Source organism: Bicyclus anynana, chromosome 16 (assembly GCF_947172395.1).
Source record: "Bicyclus anynana chromosome 16, ilBicAnyn1.1, whole genome shotgun sequence".
In the NCBI taxonomy this organism is placed as follows: Eukaryota; Metazoa; Arthropoda; class Insecta; order Lepidoptera; family Nymphalidae; genus Bicyclus; species Bicyclus anynana.
Window position 1 is genome coordinate 4,565,357 of NC_069098.1, and position 27,536 is coordinate 4,592,892.

The window sequence follows — 27,536 nt, forward strand, 5'->3', positions numbered from 1 at the left end:
TTTTGTATGAAAGATAGGTGAAAGGACTTATGTGCGAGTGTTCTTAGACATATTTGATAAAAACCGTTTAAGAGTTCTGGGGGGGTTGAAAGTGGGGAAGAATAACCGAAAGCCTGCAAATATATACGAGTGAAAGTGCACTGAAATAGAAAATTTATGACTTAATCGAGAATGTAATTGATAATTTCATGACCTTCGGGGGTTTTTCAAAATTTTCAATTTTGTTTAATTAGACCGGTTACTTTTATAACATGTATGTTAAGTTATTCCAGCTAAACTCAACTGTTATAGAATGAATAGACGCATAAGTAATCGTGGTAGGTTACGTAATACATTACGTGCTTAATAAAACTCATATACTTTTATTTCTAACTAGCTTTTGGAACGAATTCGATTGCGCAAAATTTGGGTCATAATACTTTTTATTTCAGCACATTGTAGAATTTAAATCTTTAAATGGAAGTGTCTTATCACTGCAATGAAAACTTCCTTCTTTTCATCGTACAAAGAGTAGGTACCTCTAAAAGTTGATCAAAGATTGATTGGTGTATTTAAAATATACCTATAGGTATATAAATAACTAATATATCTATACTTTTAATAAAACTGTAGCAGGACAAATTCTGAACATTGAAGATATTTTGAAAATGTTAGTTAGTTTTTGAAAATTTTAGTTACAAAAATATTTGATTTTGTTTTAGTTTTTTGTCTGTCTGTTATTTAAAATTCTACCCTTAAAGGTTTTAAAAGGGGTTGAAGTTTTTTTTAATATAAATCTTTCATGTTTTGAGTTGGTAGACTATTTATTATACAAAAAAATCATGCGAAAATATAAATGGAAAGGGGTGAAACGGGGGTTGAAAGTTTACATCGAGTTTCACGCGAACGAAATCGCGGGCGTTCGCTAGTTTGAAATATATTTATATCTTATGTATGTATACGTATAATAAAACTGTAACAAATCCAATTCTGTACATAGAAGATATTTTGAAAATTTTTGTTGAACGGTAATCGATATTGAAGTCAAAAATGTTTTTTTGTCTGTCTGGCTGTCTGGCTGTTATTTTGTTGAACGGGCATCATACTGAAACTACTGAATGAATTCAAATTAAACTTGGCACGATTAAGACCATAATACGAATTAGGTTAAAGACATACTTTATGTCGCGAAAATAAAAACAGAAGGGGGTGAAATAGGGGCTTGTATGGAAAGTATTTAATTTTTTAAGTTACATTTGTAAAAAATAGTATGTGTACTATTCGTTATCAACCCATATACGGCTCACTGCTGAGCTCGAGTCTCCTCTCAGAATGAGAGGGGTTAAGCCAATTGTCCACCACGCTGGCCCAATGCGGATTGGCAGACTTCACAGACGAGAATTACCAGAGAATTAAGAAATTCTCTGGTATGCAGGTTTCCTCACGATGTTTTCCTTCACCGTTTGAGACACGTGATATTTAATTTCTTAAAATGCACACAACTGAAATGTTGGAGGTGCATGCCCCGGACCGGAATCGAACCCACACCCTCCGGAATTGGAGACAGAGGTCATATCCACTGGGCTATCACGTCTCTTCGTACGTCTAGTATGTGTATTTCCAGTGCTAAATGAGTTTTCTTATTAAATGATACACTTAAGATATTTGATCAAAGTCATCATAAGTCCTATGAAAAATTTAAACCAGTTTGGTTTCCGGTATTTAACTTTTAATATGTAAATATTTTTAGTTTTGACCTTCTGTTCGCATATAACATTTGGATAGGTATATAGCGCAGGTAAATTGGAGATCTTTTTGCGTGAGCAATTGCCATTGACGAATTCTTCCCCTCTTTGTTCCGATTCTAAAATTTGTTCATGTTCGTTTCTTGGAGCGTCATTTTGGAGTTATTAACTTACTAGCTGACGCCGCGCGGTTTTACCCGCGAGGTTCCCGTTCCCGTAGGAAAAGGGGGATAATTTATAGCCTATAGCCTTTCTCGATAAATGGGCTATCTAACACTGAAAGAACTTTTCAAATCGGACCAGTAGTTCCTAAGATAAGCGCAATCAAACAAACAGTAGTATATTAGTATAGATTAGACAATATTTTTTCAATATAACTGTTACAATCTTATAACCTACTAGCAGACGCCCGCGACTTCGTCCGCGTGAATTTTAGTTTTATACAAATCCCTAGGGAACCATGGATTTCTTCGAGATACAAAGTATGCCCATGTGTTAATCCAGGCTATAATATATCTTAATACCTAATTTCAGCTAATTCAGTTCAGTAGTCGAGGCGTGAAAGAGTAACAAACATTCATATCATCAAAATCATCAGTTTTCGCAAATCTCGGGAAACCATGGATTTTATTGGAATAAAAAGGTAAAATCTATTTCCATTCCAAATTTCAGCCAAATCGGTTCTGTAGTAGCGGCGTTAAAGGGTAACAAACATTCAAACAAACATACATCCAAACAAACTTTCGCGTTTATAGTATTAGTAGGATTGCCAAATACAAACGTTATTAACTCGCTATTCATTTTACAAAATAAACTATTATACATATTTTTCTCTTTCGCCTTTTCGTTTAATTTGTTATTATCATTATCTCTTTCACCTATCTTGCTATATTATTTTTTCCAAATTATTATTTTAATTCTTTCTGTATTTAGCTGTAAGTTTTCCTTTCTAAATAAATAAAATAAATAAATCATTATCAAAATTTCTCACAAATATGAGGCTATTTGACCCTTAAACTGAGAAGGTACTATATATTGTGTATTATTGTCTCTTTTCGTAAATTTATCAATTTTCGTAATTTTATCAAAATGAACCAAATAGATCTTTTAACTTGTTCAGTAGTGACTTATGGTGAAAGTAAGAAGTTCACAATTTTGACAAATTTCTTAAAAGAACTTCGGTATTTCGGTATTCACACCAATTAGCTACTTCGATTTTTTATGCAATCAATAATAATGAATAATGAATTTTAAAATTGCATAAACTAAACTCTTTCCATTAATTTATTTTGAAACACAGCTAAACTCGCGTGATTCAACATCGGAGTATGCCCGACTACTCTACCGACTCAGTTTGGATCGTGCCGCGTTGCAACCAGCTCATGATTAAGGGCCCCGTATGGGCTTGAAACTAGTCTGGCATACTCCGACGCTGTATTACGTGAGTTTTAGCCATGTTTCATAATAAATGAATATGAATAATACTCGATAGTTTAAATTCTTTCCATTGAGTAAGCCAAATCCGTTCAACTAACAACTATAAGTCTGAAATTTATTACATCTTTAATCAGGGCAGTCAAGTTCCTCACCAAATAGGTAGTTTGTTTACATTTGTGTTGGAAAACGAAACAGTGGCGATGACTATTACGACTCGCTGAGAACAAAGACGAGGCACGAAGACGACCGAGGCTTGTCGAAAATATACGAACAGCTGAGACTAGGGTTGCCAACTTCTGTTAATGAAAAATCATCTATTCTATACTAATAAGATAAAGAGGAAAGATTTGATTGTTTGTTTGTTTGTTTGCATTGAATAGGCTCTGGAACTACTTAACCGTTTAAAAAAATCACGTTTGGGAAGCTACATTATCTCTGAGAGATATAGACTATATTTTATCCCCGTATTCTTACGGGAACGGAAACCGCGGGTAAAACCGTGCGGCATCTGCTAGTTTGGCTATACAATGTACAAAAAAAATAATCGTTTTCAAAATAAACTACGATCAATTTTAATGTTTTACTTAAAATATCGTTATAATAAATAATTCTCATTTTTAAACCAAAGCTGTATATCTTTTACGATTGAAATCTATTTGAGTTATTTAAGTATACAAAAAGGATATGAAGAAATGGAATAAACGGCTTATTTATTTATTATTATTTATTTATTTATTATAAGTATACAAAATTCAAAGACCCTTTATTTCTTTCGTCTCACCATTTGACGTGCATCACAAAACAAAGTATGAATTATCAAACAATAAAATATTTATTACTTTAATTTTATCATAGAGTATAGAGTACAATTCCCCGAAGTAAAGTAGGTAGGGTAGCTTGTAATGAAGTACAAGTGGCAACCCTAGTTGTGGCACCGATACGCCGTCGCCTGAAGCTTAGTAGCTTATATCAATATAAACCATATTTCCTTAGAAATAAGGCTTAAATTTATGTATTTCACTTATAAACACCCATACTCCGCAGTGCCCAGTCCTTGATTATTGAAAAAATGTAGTGACAGTTCCATCAACTTTTTACGGTTATTAACGAAACGGCTATATAGCTAGCTACTTAAATTGTGATCTTGACAAGATTTAGGGTTTTTGCTGACCGTAATAATTCTGTAATATAGTCATAACAGTTACATTTGGTTTAATAAGTCTATGGATCAAAATAATTAATTGAAACTGTCTTGATTAATAAAGCCATGCAATGTATTCTTTCTATGACAAATCCTATTTTATTTACGCCCGCCCGCCGACTTCGTCCGCCTTTAGACCACTTTAATTAAGCTCTTACAGTACAGTTTTTCCAAAAAATTTACAATTTTTTTTATCGTAATTTGATAAAAATGCTTACATTTTAACTTCCTTACAATACGTGAACAAGCACAAATAACAAAGATATTTGTAGTTTTGTTTGAACGCCCGTACAAATCTAACGATCAGCGAATTAACGACGTCATTAATTCGTGCCATTTTGTATGGGGCGTATTTCAGGGATCCGTGGCAGAGCCGCCTTTAAATGTGACCCTTTAAATTCCTGTAGCCCCGAAAGTAATGATTGATTTACTATTAGCGTACCGACTCCTAATTTATAAACAATTTAAAAACCTGTAATCATAGAGCTTATAGCAACACATTATGAACAACTTATAATGATACTATTTAATATAATACTGTACTCATTGTGTTTTAATGATGGGAAATTATACTGTTTACCATTGCAATGATTGCAAGCGATTTGCTGTTGTCAACTGAGAGGTCCCGTTCTCTAGACGTATATTTGCATCAGATGTTCAGTGTTTTAACTGAATACACTATCACTTGCCTGCAATCATGCCTGACGGTAAGTAATAATGCAGTCTATAGTGGTACGTACTAGCCTAGAACGTGTCTATTAACTTGCAGATATCCACGATTGTGGGGAAAATAAAATACAAATGGGGAAAATACAAGCTTCAACTCCACAAAAAAATGAAAAATTCATTCCGAATCAGGAACATGGAATTAAACCACTTAGTAGATATCCAAAGAACACGCTAAGGTGCAGATCGACCACAGATTAATCAATAATAAGCAGATAGAACGTACGGAACACGACGGTGTCGTAGCCACTCTAAATAAAAAATTAAAAATGAATACATTCTCGACACGAAGCGTCGCATCTGTAACTTTCAATATTATTCAAGAAAAATGGCGTCTTATGTTTTTAAATATTTTAAAAACTGTTCAAAAAAGGTAAAGAAATAAGATGGAGTATTTTTATTGGTAACTAGCAGGTGCCCGCGACTTCGTCCGCGTGAAAATCGATGTACATTTTCGACGCCGTCGCCCCTTCTATTTATATTTTCTTATGTTTTATTAACCGACTTCCAAAAAGGAGGAGGTTCTACGTTCGGCTGTATGTATGTTTTTTTTTTTTTTTTTTATGTATGTCCAGCGAAATTGAAAATTCTTTTTTTGTTTTGAAGGGTTTCATTCCAGGGTGGTGCCATTTTTTTCATGTCAGGATCTGATGATGGCATCCTGGAAAAATCGAGGGGAACTTTCGAAAATTGTAGGGACGGCTAGTGCGTTAGTGTTTCCATAAGGTATTTTAAACCACTACACTTTTATGAAGGTCTGGAGTTGGTCTGATGATGGAGCCGAAACACAGACGATGGAACTCGTCAACGATTTACAGCAGGTACCTTTTGTTTGGGCTTCATTTATTTGTATTGATGAGAACTTTCCACCTAGATGAGTTGTGACTGTATTAAGGGTCTGATGATGAAGACAATTGACAGTTAAGAGAACTCCTCAACGGTTCACAGTGGCTACCTTGTGTTTGGACTTGATAAATTTGTATTGATGAGAACTTTCCACCTAGATGGGTTGTGACTGTATTAGGGGTCTAGTGATGAAGACGAAGGATAGTTAAGGGAACTCCTCAACGGTTCACAGTAGCTACCTTGTGTTTTGACTTGATAATTATGTATTGATGAGAAATTTCCACCTAGATGGGTTGTGACTGTATCAGAGGTCTGGTGACGAAGATGAAGGAGAGTTAAGGGAACTCCTCGACGATTCACAGTAGCTACCTTGTGTTTGGACTTGATAAATTTGATATTGATGAGAATGTGACTGCATAGGGGGTCTGGTGATGAAGACGGAGGACAGTCACCTTTCACGATTTTCTGAATATTCATATTACGTGTGGATAAAGGGGGAGTGAAATTTTGTATATGAGTTAGGGTAGTATTTTTAAAATTGGGATTGTAGGACTTAGATACTTATCAAAAGAAAATAACGTTTCAACTAATTGCTTATTAATTTTTGTTCACACTCAGTAGGTGTGCTAACACTAAAAATTAAAAAATAAAAATTTTAATAAAAAAAATTCAACCGACTTCCAACTAAATAATTAACCTAAACTAAAAAGCAAAAAATAACATCTTACCTATGTGCTACCTTCTGATCAGTTTGAAGGCGGTGCCAATCCAGTGTCATGTTTTAATTAAAGCCCTTTCTGAAAGAACCACAGAAATTTTGTAATTTAAACGGCTTAAATTAAAACATCACTGGCTTGGCACCGCCTTCAAACTGATCAGAAGGTAGCACATAGGTAAGATGTTATTTTTTGCTTTTTAGTTTAGGTTAATTATTTAGTTGGAAGTCGGTTGAATTTTTTTTATTAAAATTTTTTTATATATAAAAATTATAAAATCACAGCCCCGGCCGAAGGCCGGTGTACAATAATGTGCGCGTTTTTTGTGCTTGGGTAAAATGCAAAGTCGTAGCCATCGTCGGAGGCCCTATCCAGCCCCCGGCCGACGGCCGGCGTGCAATTAATTGTGTCTGCGTTAAGTGCCCAGCCGTAGCCACGGTCGAAGACCCTATCACAAACTCCCGGACGAAAGAGGGTGCACAACAAAGTACGTACTTTTTTGTGCTTGGGTAAAATGCCCAGCCGTAGCCACGGTCGGAGGCTGCATCACAAACTCCCGGCCGAAGGCCGGGCCACAATACAGTGCGCGGCCGAAGACCGCGCGTCCCGTATTTTGCGCTTGGGCAAAATGCCCAGCCGAAGTCACGGTCGGAGGCTGTATTACAAACTCCCGGCCGAAGGCCGGGTCACAATACAGTGCGCGGCCGAAGACCGCGCGTTCCGTTTTTTGTGCATCGGTAAAATGCCCAGCCGTAGTCACGGTCGAAGGGTCTATCACAAACTCCCGGCCGAAGGCTGGGTTACAATACAGTGCGCGGCCGAAGGCTACGCGTTCCGTTTTTCGTGCTTGGGTAAAATGCCCAGCCGTAGTCACGGTCGAAGGCTGTATCATAAACTCCCGGCCGAAGGCCGGGCCACAATACAGTGCGCGGCCGAAGGCTACGCGTTCCGTTTTTCGTGCTTGAGTAAAATGCCCAGCCGTAGTCACGGTCGAAGGCTGTATCATTAACTCCCGGCCGAAGGCCGGGCCACAATACAGTGCGCGGCCGAAGGCTACGCGTTCCGTTTTTCGTGCTTAGGTAAAATGCCCAGCCGTAGTCACGGTCGAAGGCTGTATCATAAACTCCCGGCCGAAGGCCGGGCAACAATACAGTGCGCGAAGGCTCTATCACAAACTCCCAGCCGAAGGCCGGGCTACAATACGGTGAGCGGCCGAAGGCCGCGCGTTCCGTTTTCTGTGCATCAGAAAAATGCCCAGCCGTAGCCACGATCAGAGGTCATATTACAAACCCCCGGACGAAGGCCGCGCTTTTTTTTGCTTGGGTAAAATACCCAGCCGTAGTCAAGGTCGAAGGCTGTATCATACACTGCCGGCCGAAGGCCGGGCTACAATATAGTGCGCGAAGGCTCTATCACAAACTTCCGCGTTCCGTTTTCTGTGCATCGGAAAAATGCCCAGCCGTATCCATGATCAGAGGCCATATTACAAACCCCCGGCCGAAGGCCATGCGTTCCATTTTTTGTGCTTGGGTAAAATGCCCAGCCGTAGTCACGGTCGAAGGGTTTATCACAAACTCCCGGCCGAAGGCTACGCGTTCCGTTTTTCGTGCTTGGGTAAAATGCCCAGCCGTAGTCACGGTCGAAGGCTGCATCATAAACTCCCGGCCGAAGGCCGGGCTACAATACAGTGCGCCAAGGCTCTATCAAAAACTCCCGGCCGAAGGCTGGGCTACAATACGGTGAGCGGCCGAAGGCCGCGCGTTCCGTTTTCTGTGTATCGGAAAAATGCCCAGCCGTAGCCACGATCAGAGGCCATATTACAAACCCCGGCCGAAGGCCGCGCTTTTTTTTTGCTTGGGTAAAATACCCAACCGTAGTCAAGGTCGAAGGCTGTATCATATACTCCCGGCCGAAGGCCACGCGTTCCATTTTTTGTGTTTCGGTAAAATGCCCAGCCGTAGTTACGGTCGAAGGCTGTATCACAAACTCCCGGCCGAAGGCCGGGCTACAATACGGTGCGGGGCCGAAGGCCACGCGTTCCGTTTTTTGTGCATCGGAAAAATGCCCAGCCGTAGCCACGATCAGAGGCCATATTACAACCCCCCGACCGAAGGCCGCGCTTTTTTTTGTTTGGGTAAAATACCCAGCCGTAGTCACGGTCAAAGACCCTATCACAAACTCCCGGCCAAATGCCGGTCTATAATAAAGTTTACGTACAAACTTTCAACTCCTATTTCACCCCCTTCTGATTTTATTTTCGCTATAAAAAGTATTCTATTACCTGCCCCGTATTATGTTCTCAAACCGTGCTAAGTTTCATTTGAATTCATTCAGTAGTTTCAGTGTGATGCCCGGTCAACAAAAAATAGGGACAGACAGACAAATAATCGAAAAAAAATGTTTTTGAATTCAGTATCGATTGTATAATGCCCTATGATAATTTTTTTTTAAATTAATCAAAAAGTTCTGTAATTTAACCTGTTACAGTTTTATTATAAGTATATTGATAAGTATTTAATAGCTATTGCGCCAAATTCGTGCTCTTTTTATAGTAATAAATCTTGCATAACATTATACGATAAAAAAGTAGACAATGTGACTATTTAAACACAAAAAGGATTATTCAGTTTGAACCTGAACTTTTAAGTAGTTTCTGAGATTAGTTTCGCGCGTTCAACCAAATAAACAAACAAATTGGTCAGTTGAGTATAGAATATGTGCCTCAATATCGATATTACACAGTTTTAGTGGAAATCTCGTTTCTCCAAATAACGCCTGCGAATCAATTTGAGCAATCCGGTTTTTTCAAGATAACTTTTTGCTATCTGTCCGATTTTAATGAAACAAAGCCTATATGTTGCCCTGAACTTTGCTTAATCTATTTGTGAAATCCGCGTCAAAATCCGTTCAGCAGAACCAGAGAATAGCACGAACATACAGACAGAAGGGCAGACAGACAGACAGATAGACAGACAAAAAAATAAAAAAATATATTTTTGTATTCTATTGCTCATTTTTAATCGCCCTAACTTGATTTTAGTTAAATATGGTCAAAGTACAGACACTCGGTTTCTACTCTTTTATTATAGTATAGATAGATAGATAGATAGATATATGCTGTCGCGACATTTTTTGTAGAAAATGATGTGTGCTGCGAGTGAATGACGCTGCTGTATTAGCAACCCCTTGGCCTTTTGAATAGCAATGACAATGCTTGAGGGAATTAGCAGACTGTTGGGAAGGCGCCATGTACACCTTGGGTTACATTATTGGAGTTTTAAGAAGGATCCCTAATTTTTTTTTTAAATAAAATATAGCCTATAGCCTTCCTCGATAAATGGGCTATCTATCACTGAAAGTATTTTTCAAATCGGACCAGTAGATCCTGAGATTAGCGCGTTCAATCAAACAAACAAACAAACAAACAAACAAACTCTTCCGCTTTATAATATTAGTATAGATTATTGATTATTAAATCAATTTACGTAATTGTTGTTAGTGTTAAAATCTGAAATACAAAATATGAAAAAAGTTTGTATAAGCGAATGTCAAAGAGACTCGTGACGTATGTTATTTTTTTGTAAGTTTCACCGGCTTTACCACGCTGCTTGTAAAGACTCATTCTGTATGATCTTTATTCTGTGGAGTAGACTAAAAAGTTCTCGCACACTCTCCGAAATAAATCTCGTGAAATACTGACAGGCAACCTTTCAGCTATGCTCCAAACTTTGTAATATTGTTTGACACAAGGTTTCTAGGTAGAAACCACTTTACAAAGTACAAGTTATTGTCAATCAAATAATCTGATCTCAAGAAAATAAAGCTATATGGTTGTAGAAAAAGTATTGTATGCCACTGCACGTAATTAGCGATTGTAGCACTCATGCTGTCTATTATGCAATTCAGTTTCGCCTCATCACACAAAAATGCTAATCAATGACCCCCCCCCCTCAATTATACTGTGGCCTAAATCTATATCTATACTTCTATACTAATATTATAAAGAGGTAAAGTTTGTAAGTTTGTCACATTTTTTAAATGGGGTAATCTTCGGAACTACTGGTCCGATTTTAAAAATTCTTTCACCAGTAGAATGCTACATTATGGGGAGTGCTATAGGCTATATTTTATATTGGTATCATATATATTAGCCGAGTTATCACAGTTTTTGTCATACAGGTCGGACTGAAAATCCTCTTAAACAGACTTATTCGCATGCGCTGCCTTAACTATTGTGTAAAATTGAAATTAATGTATGGAGACTTTATGTATCTTTAAAAGTTCTACAAAAAAGTCCGCGACACCATATATCTATCTTCTATATATTAGCAGATATAGTACCTTTTGTGTTTTAAAAAATATTAATTTTATATACCTAGGTTTACGTCATTATTTATACAACTAAACTTCAATCCTTATTAAAATAAATTATTTAATAATCACAAGGATATTATGGAGATAAGATTTGCCCTTTACAGTATGTTAATTACTTAAATAGTTTCGGAGATAATACAAAATTTCTAAAAGACGCAGAAATTCCGCTATATGACGCCCGGCGCTATCATTTACGTAGTTCCCGTTCCCGTGTGAATATGGGGATCAAACATAGCCTATGACACTCGCAAATAACGTAGCTTTCTATTGGTAAAACAATTTTCCAAATCGGTCCAGTAGATCCAGAGATTACCTCCTACAACCACACGAACTTTACCTCTTTATATTATTAGCATAGAAATCTCTATTTCTCTTGGTCATACCACCACTCTCGAAGGACTGGACCGATTTTGCTAAGGGTAGGAGTAAGATAGAGAAGTTACAGGGTAGGGTAATGTACGGGTAGGGAAGCGTAGGGGTAGTGTAGGGGTAGGGTAGGTTTAGGGCCGGGTTTAGGGTAGTAGTAGGGTAGGGGTAGAGGTAGGGTAGTGGTAGGGTAGAGGTACGGGTAGGATAGGGAAGTGGTAGGGTAGAGGTAGGATAGGCGTAAGATAGGGGTACGGGTGGGATAGGGGTAGGAAAGCGATAGGGTCGGGGAGGGTAGGGGTAGAATGGGGGTAGGGGTAGGATGGGGGTAGGGTGTAGGTAAGGTAGGGGTAGGGTAGTGGTAGGTTTGGGGTAGGGTAGGGGTATAGTGGGGGTAGGGGTAGGGTAGGGTAGGGTAGGGGTAGGGTAGATGTAGGGGTTGGGTAGGGTAGGGTTGGGGTAGTGGTAGGGTAGGGGTATTAGTAAAGTTGACATCGAAATTTACGCGGACGAAGTCGCGGGCGTCCGCTAGTAATTAATAAATGATTTTCTGATATTTTATTAACAGGACAATTAGTCTGTTAACTATAGTAGTGTGGGTATATGACCTTAATATAAACCTAACAATAATAATATCTACGTAAGATTAAGCTCAAAGTCAAATAGTTACAAAATTGATATTCCGAGAACTAACAGAAACTAACAAGTTTAACGTCAGGACTCTAAACTGTGATGAAAAACTGACTCCCACACGGCCAACATCATAACTTACGAAATCCGCCCATAACTAAATTAAAGAAGAACCATTTAAGGTAATGTAACTAAATACACTAATAAAAACACTAATAAATTTATCCTATGTCCTTACACTACACACAACTATAAATTTTAAATCGATCGTAATACACACACGTGTACTTTTAACACACTGAAACATCGATTCTATAGACGCAGTTTGTATGATCATGATCAAATAGTTTTGACAGAAAGGTAACCTCTAGCGAGGCAGTTCCTATAGAAGTTAGGTCTGATTCAGCTAAGCATCACTAATCTTTGACCGAACTTCAAACAACGTCCAAAGTCATACTTTATATTCCAAACATAACTCAATACTATTTTTTATTCGACTTTAGCTTAATAAGGCAATCCTTGTAAATTGCTCGTGACTAATTTATCGGCAGTAAGGTGTAGTAACATTTTTAAACAAAATGACCTGCCATTGATCGGTCGTCGACCAAGAACAAAGGTTTAAATTGGACAGCTTAAGTAGGTACCCCGAACTTATATATAAATATCAATACATATAAATAAAATTGAAGTGTCTGTCTAAAATTTCAAAATAACTGTGTTTTCGTCATCAACCCGTAATCGGCTCACTGCTGAGCTCGAGTCTCCTATCAGAATGAGAGGGGTTAGGCCAATAGTCCACCACGCTGGCCCAATGCGGATTGGCAGACTTCACACACGCAGAGAATGAATATAATTCTCTGGTATGCAGGTTTCCTCACGATGTTTTCCTTCACCGATTGAGACACGTGATATTAAATTTCTTAAAATGCGCACAACTGAAAAGTTGGAGGTGCATGCCCTGAACCAGATTCGAACCCACACCTTCCGGAATCGGAGGCAGAGGTCATATCCACTGGGCTATCACTGCTCAACTAAACTGTGTTTTATCAAGTGATAATTGTTAAGAGACACGATAGCTTAGTGGATATGACCTCTGCTTTCGATTCGAATGGCGTAGGTTCGAATCCGTTCCGGGCATGCACCTCCAACTTTTCAGTTATGTGCATTTTAACAAATTAAATATCACCGCTTCCATCTTAGACTCATCATCACTTACAATCAGGAGATTGTAGTCAAGGGCTAACTTGTAAAGAATAAAAAAAAAAACCTCAAACGGTGAAGGAAAAATATCGTGAGGAAACCTGCATACCTGAGAATTTTCTTAATTCTTTACGTGTGTGAAGTCTGCTAATCAGTATTTGGCCAGCGTGGTGGACTAAGACCTAACCCCTCTCATTCTGAGAGGAGACTCGTACTCAGCAGTGAGCCGATAATGGGTTATTAATGCTGAATAGTTATTTACACGATAAACCTTTTTTTAAAACATTTTTTGTTTGTCTGTCTGTCTGTTTGACCGAGCTAATCTCTGTAACGGCGGTACCGATTTAAACGGGGCTCTCACTGCAAGATAGGGGAGGTTATTGAGCAACATACTTACATACTTTTAAAAAAATCCGCAGAATTTGTGAAAAACTAAATTTCAGGTGCACGAGGTCGTAGGCGTCCGCTAGTCTCACTAATATTATAAACGCGACAGTTTGTATAGATGTTTGTATGGGTGTTTGTTTGGATGTTTGTTATTCTTTTACGCCGCAGCTACTGAACCGATTTGGCTGAAATTTGAAATGGAAATAGATTTTACTCTGGATTAACACATAGGCTACTTTTCATCCCGGATAAATCCATGATTCCCGAGGGAAATGTGAAAATTTAAATTTCACGCGGACGAAGTCGCGGGCGACCGCTAGAGATTAATAAAGTAACTTATGTAAGTGTAAGCGTTGATTACTGCTTCTTCAATAATTAGCATTAACATTTTACTCATAGGTAACTAAAATATGTACCGACAAATTTAATGGCATTATATGTACTACCACAGAATAAAGAATGATCCAGAATGAGTCTACAAGCAGCGTTGTGAAGCCGGTGAAACCCATAAAACCCCAAACGTCACGCGTCTCCTTGACATCTGTATATACAAACTTTTATCATAATTTGTATTTAAAAATTTAACAGCAACAACAATTACGTTAAATAATATTATAATCAATTACCAATAAAAAAAGTACTCCATCTTATTTATTTAGTTTTTGTGAAAAGTTTTAAAATAAATATTTAAAAACATATAACGCCATTTTTCTTGAATAATATTGAAAATTACACATGCGACTCTTCGTGTCGTACTGACTCGAGATTGTATTAGTTTTTGAATTTTGTATTTAAAACGGCTACAAAACCTTCGTGTTCCGTGCTATTATTCTTTAATCTGTGTGAATTACAAACAAATCTCTAAGTAATACAAATTTGTATGACTTAATATAAATAAAATTATTATGAGTCTGACATTATTTATAATTAGGTGACCAACTCCCACTGCTATGATCCAATGCAATATGTAGTTATTATAATAAGTGTTCATCATACAAATATATCCGTAGTGTAATTAATAATAGTTATTAATACATCTGTATTAATCACATACATAAATAGCTTCTGCACGTCAAACAAAGAATAGCGTCAAACTGCTGAAAACATATATTTTTAGTTATCAATGTCATTTCGTCTTCGCAGTGTCAACGACTTCATGGGCGTTTTTTACACAATACGATACGACTTGCGAGCGACTTTAGGCCATATTCCCAGATTTATTTTTTTTACTTTATATTAATAAAATACAAGTTTTAAAGATCAAAACCTTTAAAATTAATTTAAGTATTATACATATGCAAAGTCATAATTAAAACAATTACATAAAAATGTAATTTAATTATTATTAAGTAATTTAAGTATATACCTATACCAATTTTACATACAAAAGAGTTTACAAATAAAACATTTTTGTTTTGTCTTTTATTATTAATTCTATAAATAGAATTTCATATTCTATCTATCAGTGGCGTGCGCAAGGTTTTTAACTAAGGTAGGCTCTATACGTACAAATTGTATAGAAAATTCCACCTATCGATCGATTCCAATCCATCGATTTAGATACCATTCGATTTTGTTACGTAATCTTCACCAAAAACAAACGATTACGATAAATATACGGTACGGGAATTAATGAAATAGTATTTATTTAATTTATTTAATACTCTTTATTTGTACACCACAAAAAATAAAAGTAAACATAAGAAAAAGTAGAATACAAAAGGCGGCCTTATTGCTTAGTAGCGATCTCTTCCAGGCAACCTTAGGCTTAGGAACTTATTAGGACAACTATAGGTGGTGTGTAATACCTACCAAATAAACAAAATAATGACGAGAAACTCGTATTTCAAGCAACATGCATTAGATTTTAGCATGATTTTACTAAAGAATTATCGTACAATGAAAATATCAATGTTCTCGATAACGTATTCAACACCTGCCTCCATAAGAAATCGAGGTACAAGACTTATACGGCGACAAAAAATAACGAAACATCTTTACGGAGTGCGCATGATTTGGTGTCGACCTCTAATGAAATCTTAATGAACCTCTTTGCTTCAATTTAAATAAGAACAGGTCCTTTAAAGGCTTGATAAATTTGTATCACATGTAAATGTGATACAAATTTACACAAATACTAGGTTTAAATTGAAGGTTTATAAATTCAAATTTAAACCTATATATTTTTTTTATTTTATTGTACAAAAAACAACACAACAACTTCCTGTTGACAAGAAAAAATCTCAAAATATACATTGATAATTAAATCTTAAAGTACCAGGGGTCTATAAAACTGCGCAGTTTGATTGCTCGTATTTCTAATGATTCTACGTACAGAGAGTAAAAGAATAATTCAGTTTAATATTCAAGTTCAGGCGACTACTTTTGACAGAGGGACAGAAAGACCAAAATAAAAAACCCTATCTTAAGTTGTCATAATTTAATTCAATGTATAAATCTAATTCTACTCTTTACATTTTTGAACTATTAAGGCAGGTAAGTATACCTACCTGACCTAATTAAATTCTAACTTTAAACGTATTTCGTTAAGTTTTAATTGTTTTCTATGGATTAATTAAAACAAAATAAGTAATGAAAATTTTATATTTCCAGATTGGAAAAACCATTGTATTGCCAACGGATTTCATTTCCAATGAGCGGAAATTGCCGCAGTTTTCGGAATAGAGGTTTCGAGCTTTTACTTCTACCGTCGACGAGTTTACGGTTCTTAGACATTTTACTAAGAAAATAGGTTGGCACTTAGTTAGGTACTGACTTACCTAAACACAATGATATTTTATACTAGAAATAGGGCACTGAGGCGGACGAATGAGCCTAATAGATGATGACAGTTTTTGAAATTATATATAAATTAAGAGTACGCTAATAATAAAGCAATCTTGTGAAAGGAACAGGTATCTGCGATCATTACTTTCGGAGCTACAGGGATTTAAAGGGTCAGACTTGCGGCGCTGCCGCGGATCCCTGAAAAACGCCCCATACAAAATGGCACGAACTAATGACGTCGTAGGTAATATAATGATCGTTAGATTTGTATGAGCGTTCAAACAAAATTACTAATATCTTTGTTATTTGTGTGTTTATGTTTATAGTTTATGTATTAAAAAAATGTCACATTTAATGTAAGGAAGCTAAAACTATGAATTTTCATCTAATTACGATAAAATATTTTTAATAGATTTTGATATTTTATAATCTCATTTATTTTGCAAATATCCAGACAATCTTTGCTTTTTATGTATAAATTAGTTAACATTGACCCTATTTACCCGAATGTCTCATAAAAATCAATATATTCAAATCCCCATTGTCTTTATTTCATTTAGTCGCCTAATTAACTGAAATTTATCTATTACACCTAACCATATCAGATATAAGCATAGAGAGCGATTATTATTTTTTGGTTTAAAGATATTTATTCTCTTATATTACTTAATCGCTAACATGAGAACATTACTTCTTAACTTAAGTATATTACTTTTACTAAAATTACATTATGCATTAGTTATGCTACAACTATTTTAAGATTTAAGTATCTTTCATTGTTTTCCTTAAAATATTTTTTTTTATTTTTCTTTCTAGTCTAGTCTAGTCCAGATTACTAACTTTAAAGTATCTTTCTTAATGCGTTCAATATATGTTTATTTATTATTAACAGCAGAACCTCGCGGGTTCACCCGCGTAGTTCCCGTTCCCGTGGGAGTACGGGGAAAAAATATAGCCTGTGTTACTGCCTGATAATGTAGCTTTAATAGTGGAAGAGTTTTTTTAAATCGGTTCAGTAGTTTTTCATTTTATTCGTTAAATATCACACTAATATAATAAATGCGAAATTTTGTGTGTAAGTGTGTATGTTTGTTCCTCCTTTACGCCGCGGCTACAAAAGCGATATCACTGAAATTTGAAATGTTATTAGATTTTACTCTAGATTAACACATAGGCAACTTGTCATTTAGGAAAAGTCCATGGTTCCCGAGGGATTTGTGAAAAACTAAATTCCACGCAGACGAAGTCGCGGGCGTCCGCTAGTACAATATAAATCTTTCCTGTTTGTAATATCAGTATAGATTTACGCAGCCCCAGCTGAAAGGTAGTTACAGGGAAATATTTTCTCTGTAATATAAGTTAACAGCCCGCCTTATATGAAAATCAATAACCGAGCGAGCGTCTGGCGCAGCGGTCGCCGAGTCTGCTCTCTGTATCACAGGATCGATTCCCGGTTGAAGATACTATAGGTCATCAATAACAACCCATAAACAGCTCACTGCTGAGCTCGAGTCTCCTCTCAGAATGAGAGAGGTTAGGCCAATAGTCCACCACGCTGGCCCAATGCGGATTGGCAGACTTTACACACGCAGAGAATTAAGATGAATAAGAGAATCTGGTATGGAAGTTTCTTTGCAATGTTTTTCTTTCACATCATGTCCCGGACTGGATTCGAACCCACACCCTCCGGAATCGGAGGCAGAGGTCATATCCACTGGGCTATCACGGCTCCTACTATAGGTATTTGAAGCGTTTTTTTATGAAGGTATCTACTGTTTTCTATCCGTATGTATGTTATGTATGTATTGTTGTACATTTACGTATAATCATTTTACAGTTTTTAAGCTAGTATGTATGTGAAAGATTATGTATCGTGTTTTGAATCAGTTCAAAAAAGGAGGCCAAAACCAGATTTGGCCTCCTTTTTCTGTTTGTTTTGCTCCGGGTTTTGAACTATGTAGGTACAAAATTTTCATTTATGAATTGTTATAATATACTCTTATTCCATACATACATAGGTACTTACATTATAGTATTATTATGTATAGGTGTTAATATAATAGTTTTTTAATGTGATCAAAATATTTATTAAAACAATTAGTTTTGCTTTAAATTAAAGGAATTCAGTGGACACATTTTATTGTTAATCGCTTATCTAAATATGTATCTATTGATAAGTTAAGATAAATGTTTATTGCAGATAATATATGAAATACTTGGATAATGTACTGATAAAAGAAATACAAAGGTAATGCAGCTCATAAAAAAACAATTTATTGTTTTTTAATCATTAGATTCTATACAAATATGGAAACTTTGATTCGAAAATCTATAATCAAATAACCAGATAACATGATTTTTTAGCATCAAGAGGCAGAACTAAAGACAGAGAAGTCCTGGATACGATGCCCGTCTTAGCATCAAGAGGCAGAACTAAAGACAGAGAAGTCCTGGATACGATGCCCGTCCGCAAGTATATTTTACTAGGTATATGTAACCTAATCTAACCTAACTACCTAACCTTTTTATAATTTTTTCCACAAGCAAAAATTTTTTTTCACCATTGAACATTTTGAGCAAGCATAACTTTCATAAGATTGTTTTTAGCCAACAAAATAACTTTTTACGAATATTTTGAGCAAATCAAACCTTATTTATTATTTTGTGCAAGCAAAACCTTTTTTTTCAGCAAAAAAACACAGTGGTGGATTTACAAGACGAAGGTCCTGGGTTCGATCCCCGGCTGGGTTGATTGAGGTTTTCATAATTGGTCCAGGTCTGGCTGATGGGAGGCTTCGGCCGTAGCTACGTACCACCCTACCGGCAAAGATGTACTGCCAAGCGTTTTAGTTCCGGTGCGAAGTTGTAGAAACCGATAGGGATGTGAATTTTCATCCTCCTCCTAACAAGTTAGCCTGCTTCCATCTTAGATTACATCATTACCATCAGATGAGATTGTAGTCAAGGGCTAACTTGTAAAGAATAAAAAAAAATAGCAAACACAATCGTCGGTAGATACATAACAGTAGTTAAATTGAAACAACCGAAGATATAAAGTCTCTCAGCGTGCTAAATTAACTAAGATCATTACAAATTTCTTAAGAGCACTAACATTAATAGAATTAACGGCAAAGTTTTGTAACAAAGGCATGAATCAACACGTAACTGAGTTTTCGTTCCCTAGACAGTTATTTCGTAGTTGTGAACAGGTAAATGCAAATATATATCAACACCAGCGGACGCCCGCGACTTCGTCCGCGTGGAATTTAATTTTTCACAAATCCCTCAGGAACCATGGATTTTTCCGGAATAAAAAGTAGCCTATGTGTTAATCCAGATTAAAATCCATTTCCATTCTAAATTTTAGCCAAATAGCTTTTGTTTAGCGGCGTTAAAGAGTAACAAACATCCAAACATACATCCAAACATCCAAACAAACTTTCGCTTTTATAATGTGAGTTGGATATTTAAGGACTACAAATATTATCATTAGCATTTTTTAAGTGAATCTTCTTTATACACGCGTCGAAAACGGGTTGACATAGTTAGACATTGTTAGGCCTATAAAATGTCGTCTACCATACTGTATGATATCCACCAGTAAGCACCAGATGACATTTGTTACATAGAATCTCAATTTCATATAATTATGTGAACTAGCATAGGTACGTCAAAAATAGTGAATTAGCCTGTAGGTATAACAATGCCACTAAGACCGTTACCAATAAACCTCCAAGTGGCAGAGAGTACCTTGAGCGAAGTCCCGGACTTGCGAACGATGGATGTAGGGTTAAACACGTCTTTTAAAATTAATCAACACTCCCCTAACCCACTCAAGTAATTCTCCCCGCCTAATCGTCCACACCTTTTGTTGGATAATCCATAAAGGATTATCCAACAAAAGGTGTGGACGAATCGAACGCCACAACAAGTCGCCCACTACTAGAACTAGTCGCCTATATAGCCAGCACTCAGCCAGCCACTACTCCCACCTAACTCACGGAACACTTCGTACTATCTCGGCTCATGACGACACACGCTTGACTTAGGGAGTAAGCTGGTGAGTGCGTTACGAATAGTGTAATCGGGCGAGACGAACGGACATTTAGAGGGAGGGCAAAAGAAGTGTCACTTCAATCGTGTGGTCTAAAGTATACTAACTTTTTTTAAAGAATTTTCGAACTAGTCGAAGAGACTGTGTAGGAGTGGGTACGATAATGCTGTAATAAAGATTTTTTCTTTCTTTCTTTCTACGACAACAGTCCAGTGAGCGCTGGTGACTATTGTTTCATTTAAAAAAATAATTCATTTTTTTTTGTAATATGATCGATCTCTTTTCATTATAGATATATTCATAACATGATTATACGCTACACGTAATAAGTGGTGTAAACATAACAGCTTTTTTTTTTAAATTACAGCTTTTGCTCCGTTTCTTACATGCAGCAAAAAACGCTTACGTACTTACTTACTTTGTAACGCACTGGCTAAAGCCATAACCCGGGCTAATGTGCTCACGTGTTAGTTTTACTTAACCGTTAACTCTGTATGTAAACTAGTAACCGAACAAACACATAAACAGTGAAAAAGAGGCCAAGCATCGCACAGAAAAGACAAGTAATCAACGTAATATACGACCTATTAATCTGAATGATGAATGTCAATTTCCACAGTAAATAAATTATACCTGGTCAATAAAATCTATACTAATTTTATAAAGCTGAGGAGTATGATTGTTTGTTTGTTTGAACGGGCTAATCTCAGGAACTACTGGTCCTATTTGAAAAATTCTTTCAGTGTTGGATAGCTCATTTATCGAGGAAGGCTATAAGCTATGTATTATCACCGTATTCCTACGGGAACGAGAACCACGCGGGTGAAACCGGTGTCAGCTAGTCATATATAAAAAAACAAGTACTAATTATAATTAATTAATTTCTTAAATATTTAAGATTATTTTAATAACTGGGTTGAAAACCCAATTATTAGATCATTTTATTAATATGAAAGAAGTAGGTATCTATATACGAGTATGTACAATGTATATGGTGAAATAACCTCAGTTCTTCAAACCTCAGAAAGGAAGTATACACTGAGATGATATTTGGCGCGCCCTCTCAAGACTCTCCTCTTTACACCGAGCTAGGTCAACAGCCTTTAACTTAGTCCTGAAAACTTTGCTCCCGAAATGTAGCCCATTTAAGTTTTGTGTACCTACTACCTATAGCCACATTTATAGTTCCCTGATGCAAATCTATTTATGTATCTAGGTATATCTAGGTATATACTCACTGGTGTGCACTTCATACATGCATTTAAGTACTGCATACCCTAAGAGTTGTTTTCTTAATGCTAATCTAAGATTTTCCCAGTTAGGTTAATTTTCTTACTAGTTCATACCCTGATCGTCAACCTTATGCACGCCACTGTATATACTAGGTACATCTAAGTATATGCTAATTTATAGAAGTAAAGTTTGTCATGTTGTAAGGGGTAATTTCTGGATCTACTGTACCGATTTTGAAAATTCTTTTACTACTAGAAAGCTTCGTTATTTGTAAGTGTCCCCGTTATGTCTTAACCCTGTATTCTTACGGGAACGGGAACTATGTGGGTGAAACTACGAGGAGTTGGCTAGTGTATATTACGATTTCGATTTTATCATCAACATATTCGGCTCATTGTTGAGCACGAGTTTCCTCTTAGATTGAGAGGGGTTGAGCTAATAGTCCACCACGCTAGCCCAATGATTACGACTTACAAGTAATAAAATTGTCGTGTTTATTTAACGAATAGGATAAACATATTTTGATGCAGTTTTGTTGATAGAGTTTACTTTGTCAAATCAATTTGAACATATTTGATTTTTTGTTATAATGAAAAGAAGTTTTCATGAAGTATCTTAAAATATGTAAGTATTTATTACTTATATTTATACAGAAATAATTATTAAATTTTTATTAACAGCTACTAAGCATAAATAATAATGACCCGTATCAGTTGAAATTTTTAATTAATTAATTTAAATTTTCTTATTAAATACTTTGTGAGCATTTTTTAAACAAAAATGTTAATTAATTTAAATTCTTCTCTGTTTTTTATTTTAGTTCTAAGCCTCACTGCAACTAAAAATCAGATTAACACATAAATAATAAAGTTTATGTATTTTTAGAAATCCAATCTGAAAACAATCGATCTACGAGACAAAAAGTGTGGGGACCTCTGTATATCTGGAAAATCACTCGATGAGAGGTCATTGCAGGGTGATCTTGTATTAGGTAAAATGTCCGTCACGAGCAAACTTAGTGCAATGCACAGTCTAGTCTAGACTGACGGCTGTCTGGCGCAAGGGTTCATCGACTAGCCGAAATATGTACGTACACTTACATTTTTAACGAATTTTATAACTAACTATTTTTAGTTTTTTACCCGACTGCAAGAAGGGTTAAATTTTCGCGTGTATCTTGTATGTATGTATGTATGTAATATTCTTTATTACCTCATATCTTCTTTACCGCTGAACGCATTTATGTAATTCAGATATCGTTAGATTTGTTTTAACAACCCAAGTGTTTTAGATAGGTGAAATTAGAAAAAAACCAACACGACGACTGTGGGTCACTCCATTGAGTGAAATAAAAAAACAAGCTCAGTCCAGAAGTGTAGAAAACAATTAGAAAACAGTCGGGACCTATTAAAAAATGTAGACGAAAATCATTCTATTCAATATGAATGTGGTGGTGGTTCGATTCCCGCCTCGCTGGACTATTGTCCTACCCACGTCCAATACTTGGCCGAGGCAGGGAAATGGAAATATTGAACATATTAAAAAAATATGACATATGTTCTGTAAAATATAAAAAAAAAAATACGAGCGACAACTCATTAGAAAGAATGAAAAATACCAGTTCTCTATGTTTCTTGGCATATTGCCTATGTATAATGAAATATTATTTTAAATTTTGATTTTTACTAACACAACTATAGTTCGTGCGCTGTAGCAAGATGCGGGTGACAGTTGCCGTATGACGTTATACTAAGTACTATTACCGTGAATCGCGGCAAACTTTCAATAGTAAAACGAACTGTCACCCGCACCTTGCTACAGCGCCCGAGCTATAACTATGATACAAGGAATTGTTTGAAAAATCACAGAAGAAAATATATATTTTAGAAGATAAAATTTAGATTATCATTACGTTAAGTTAATTTAAGTTTGTGATTTGCTAGAAAAACATACAATCAGTTTTAATTGATTTTAGGTACAGAACTTGAAACCAAAGAAGTAAATAATCTTGTTATTATAACTATTTATAACTAGTTTGCTCTTTATATAGTGGAATTTAAATCAAAATATTTTTAAAAAAGATACCCAATCAACCAAAGCTTTTCATAAAACCTAAAAAGCGAGGAAACGTTTTAATTAATTAACATTACGAAGCCATAGACAGGATTTAGTGAAAAAAAAACCGTAATAACCATAAAAGCTTATGTCGATAAAAAGTTAGCAATCACTCAAATAAACTGAGCACCTACTAATAATTTAAAAAATTAAAACCCCTCAGTAACACACCGAGCAACGGCAAATACTGTACTGATGAAGGGTTGGCAATTGAATATGAATCATACAACCTTTACAATACGGCTTATAATAAATTGTAACACGAGTCGTACAATTTACATTGGCAAATTGTAAAAGAGCAGACCGTGACGAGATCGATAAAGCTTTTCGCTCACTATTTAACAGCAAAAAAATATATACTACCCTCATAGATTTTAGATAAGCTTACAAATGACAACAAATATGTGTGACTTTAACCACTGTTATGTATTCTGTTTTTAAATCACATTTGTGTTGATGAATTTGATTTTATTGAAAAATTTTTGTTTAATTCTTTAAGTGCACTAGCTAATGCCGCGCGGGTTCACACGCGTGGTTGCCCTTCCCGTAGGAATAAGTATGGGGATAATACAATTAGCCTATAGCCTTCCTCGACAAAAGGGCTATCTAACACTGAAAGAATTTTTCAAATCGGACCAGTAGTTCCTGAGATTAGCGCGTTCAATCAAACAAACTCTTCAGCTTTATAACATTAATAAATAAACTAAAACTTTACTATTGCAATAACATTTGTAAATTATTACAAGTGTAAGATTATTAGATTAGCAAACATAAATACCATTTTATTAGATAATCTATACTAATATTAAAAAGCTGGAGAGTTTGTTTGTTTGTTTGATTGAACGCGCTAATCTCAGGAACTACTAGTATTAAAATATAACAGTTGTACAATTGAAAAAAAAAATAAGTAATAAAATATGATACAAAAACCGTGAACATTTTTTCAGTTTTAATTTTCAGTTGATAAAGAAAATTTAACTATATGATGGGCAGTAACCTTTACAATAATATTCGCAGTTCACGCACAGCTATACGAAACGACGTGTTCATGATTAAGGGCCTCTGTTTTGTAAACTAGGCACTTGATACGCTGTGACCTAGATTACTTCGAGGATATACAGCTAGCCCTAATTAGCATCACAGACAACCTAAATAGAACTAGACTTAAATCTATACATTGTCTTTAGTTATGTACAGAATAGAATATCTATACTAAATAATCGAGCGTCTCGGTCTCTCTTAACTTTACGAATGAAAGTCTATCATTCATTAATGATAAAATTTTATTTAGGCAATAATAGGATTAATTATTTTATTATTTACATTACGTATTTGAATGTCAATTGGTACATTATTAAGATTTTTAATCTATAGTTACAATTTTAAGAATTATTAAGGCAATATGTACTTCGTAACCATTTTTAAAAGAAAAATAGACAGCCAATGTTTTTATACTTAATCAACAATATCAACATAATTAAACAGTCAAAAAGATAGGTATTAAACAGTTTCTTAATGATAACAATATTGACTACATATACGTAGGTACATTTAAATTACTCAATCGAAGATAATTAACAACTATCACCTCATTACAAGCTGTGGGACCGAACTTACAATATAAAAAGTCTCCAAAAAGGGCCACCATTACAGCAAATTTAACGGCACCTATTATCTTCAACACCGTAAATTAAGCAGCTACGTACTACAACCGGACCGATCAACAAACTAATCGGCCCGCGCCGTTGAAAACCAAGCAGTTGACAGACTAGTCGCTAGACGCGTGCTCGGATTTCAATCCCATTTCTTTGTCCGGAACGGGGATCGCGGATTAGTTGGTACACAAATTGGAAGGCACGTCGGTGACATCTGTGGATAGGTTTGTTCGGGCTTTTGCGAAGACTATATTATAACGACGCTTCAAAGATGCTAGGATAAGAGGGCGCAGGGCAGGTGCGTTGCGGAGAAGGGATTCAATTGAAGATCTCGTATAATTAATTCGCCCTAGAGACAGTTCACGTATTAATGTGTGTACGTATGACTGTATGAGCTTACACGTTGCTACTGGGACGAATACAAACAAAAGTTATTTGAAAACTTGTTACTCAAACATGGTCCATTGGTAATCGTGATTCGAGTCCTAGTTGAGGCTAGTGCTAAGATCATAGGCTAAGAATTTTTCAAGAAATTATTATCAGTAACAATCCAGAGTTGGGAATCTTGAGTAGGTATAAATAATATGATAATAATTATGAAGTTAAGGTTTAAATAAATTTAAACAGAGAATTATTTAATTACATTAATTCCTTTATCCAAAGGTTATCTGGTAGATATTGCTATAAGCAATAAGACCGCCTTTGCACATACTTGTTTTCTATTGTATTCTTTGTTATTGTTTTTGTTTTGTGCAATAAAGTATAAATTATATTATTTTTATTGAAGCACTTAAATTTAGGTCATGTTTAAAAAGCCGAACCGAAATTATAGAATTAAATCGGTATGTCTGAGAGTATCTTATTAATTTTTATTAACACAATTCAATGTCCGTTTTCTATTTCTAAGCACCATTTGCATTCATTTAGTCATGTAATTCTGCTTTTGCACTATCATTCAATCAAAATACCACAGTAAATAACTGATTCATAACAACTACAAGAAATCAATCGTACAAACTAAATAACAGTAAACAAGTATCTTTTTGTCATCTTCGTATTTAAAATTAGCGACAAAAGCCCGCCATAATTGAATGACGCCGCAAATAAAAAAGTAATTAAAAAGCTGAAGCAATTTGATACAGTCCTAGAACACGCTAGACAGAGTATAATGCACTATGCAGTTCCCCGCAGGACAAAAGCCTACTTTTATAATGAGGAGGGGTTTGCACAAACACCATCTCTCTAATGTGGCACAGAATAACACATGTAAACAGTAAAGACAATAACACGGCTCTTTGCTTGAGAGTAATTGTAATTCTCAACGGAATATACATTCATTACGAAAAACTTATGAAGAAATGTACCAAAAAAAATCACAAATAGTAAATTTCTTTATAAAAACAAGCACAAGTCTTTTATGTATTCTTGATTTTTTTCGTTTTAAAATTGTTTAATACTGTCTCTCTAATGTGGTACAGAATAACACATGTAAACAGTAAAGACAATAACACGGCTCTTTGCTTGAGAGTAATTGTAATTCTCAACGGAATATACACTCTTTACGAAAAACTTAAAGCGTTGCAGAAACGTACCAAAAAATTATAAATAGTGAATTTCATTTGAAAAACAAGCGTAGGTTTATTTTCTGTCATCATCATCTCCTTACCCTTATCCCACTTAAGTGGGGTCGGAAAAATATGTCAATCTTTTCCATTCGTTTCTATTACTCGTCAACTCATCATCCACTCCTTTTACACACATGTCCTCTTTCACACAATCCAACCATCTCTTCTTTGGCCTTCCTCTCCTCTTATGACCTTCCACTTGCACATTCAACATTTTTCTAGTAATATGACTTTCCTCTCTACGCATTACATGTCCATACCAAGCTAACCTTCTACTCCTCAATTTTTCTGTCACTGGCGTCACCTTCAGACTTCCTCTTATATACTCATTCCTTATCTTATCTATTCTTCTCACACCACACATCCATCTCAACATACGTAGGTTTATTTTGTGTATTCTTGTTTTTTTTTTTATTTTTTAAATTGTTTAATACTGTCGCTCTAATGTGGTACAGAATAA

The 27,536-nt window shown here is 35.6% G+C and overlaps 1 protein-coding gene across 1 annotated transcript in view; it reads right to left on the reverse strand.

Annotated features, from left to right (window-relative positions):
* LOC112046673 (uncharacterized) overlaps positions 1-27,536 on the reverse strand; it is a 125,541-nt gene that overhangs the window by 36,010 nt on the left and 61,995 nt on the right. The window lies entirely within an intron of this gene.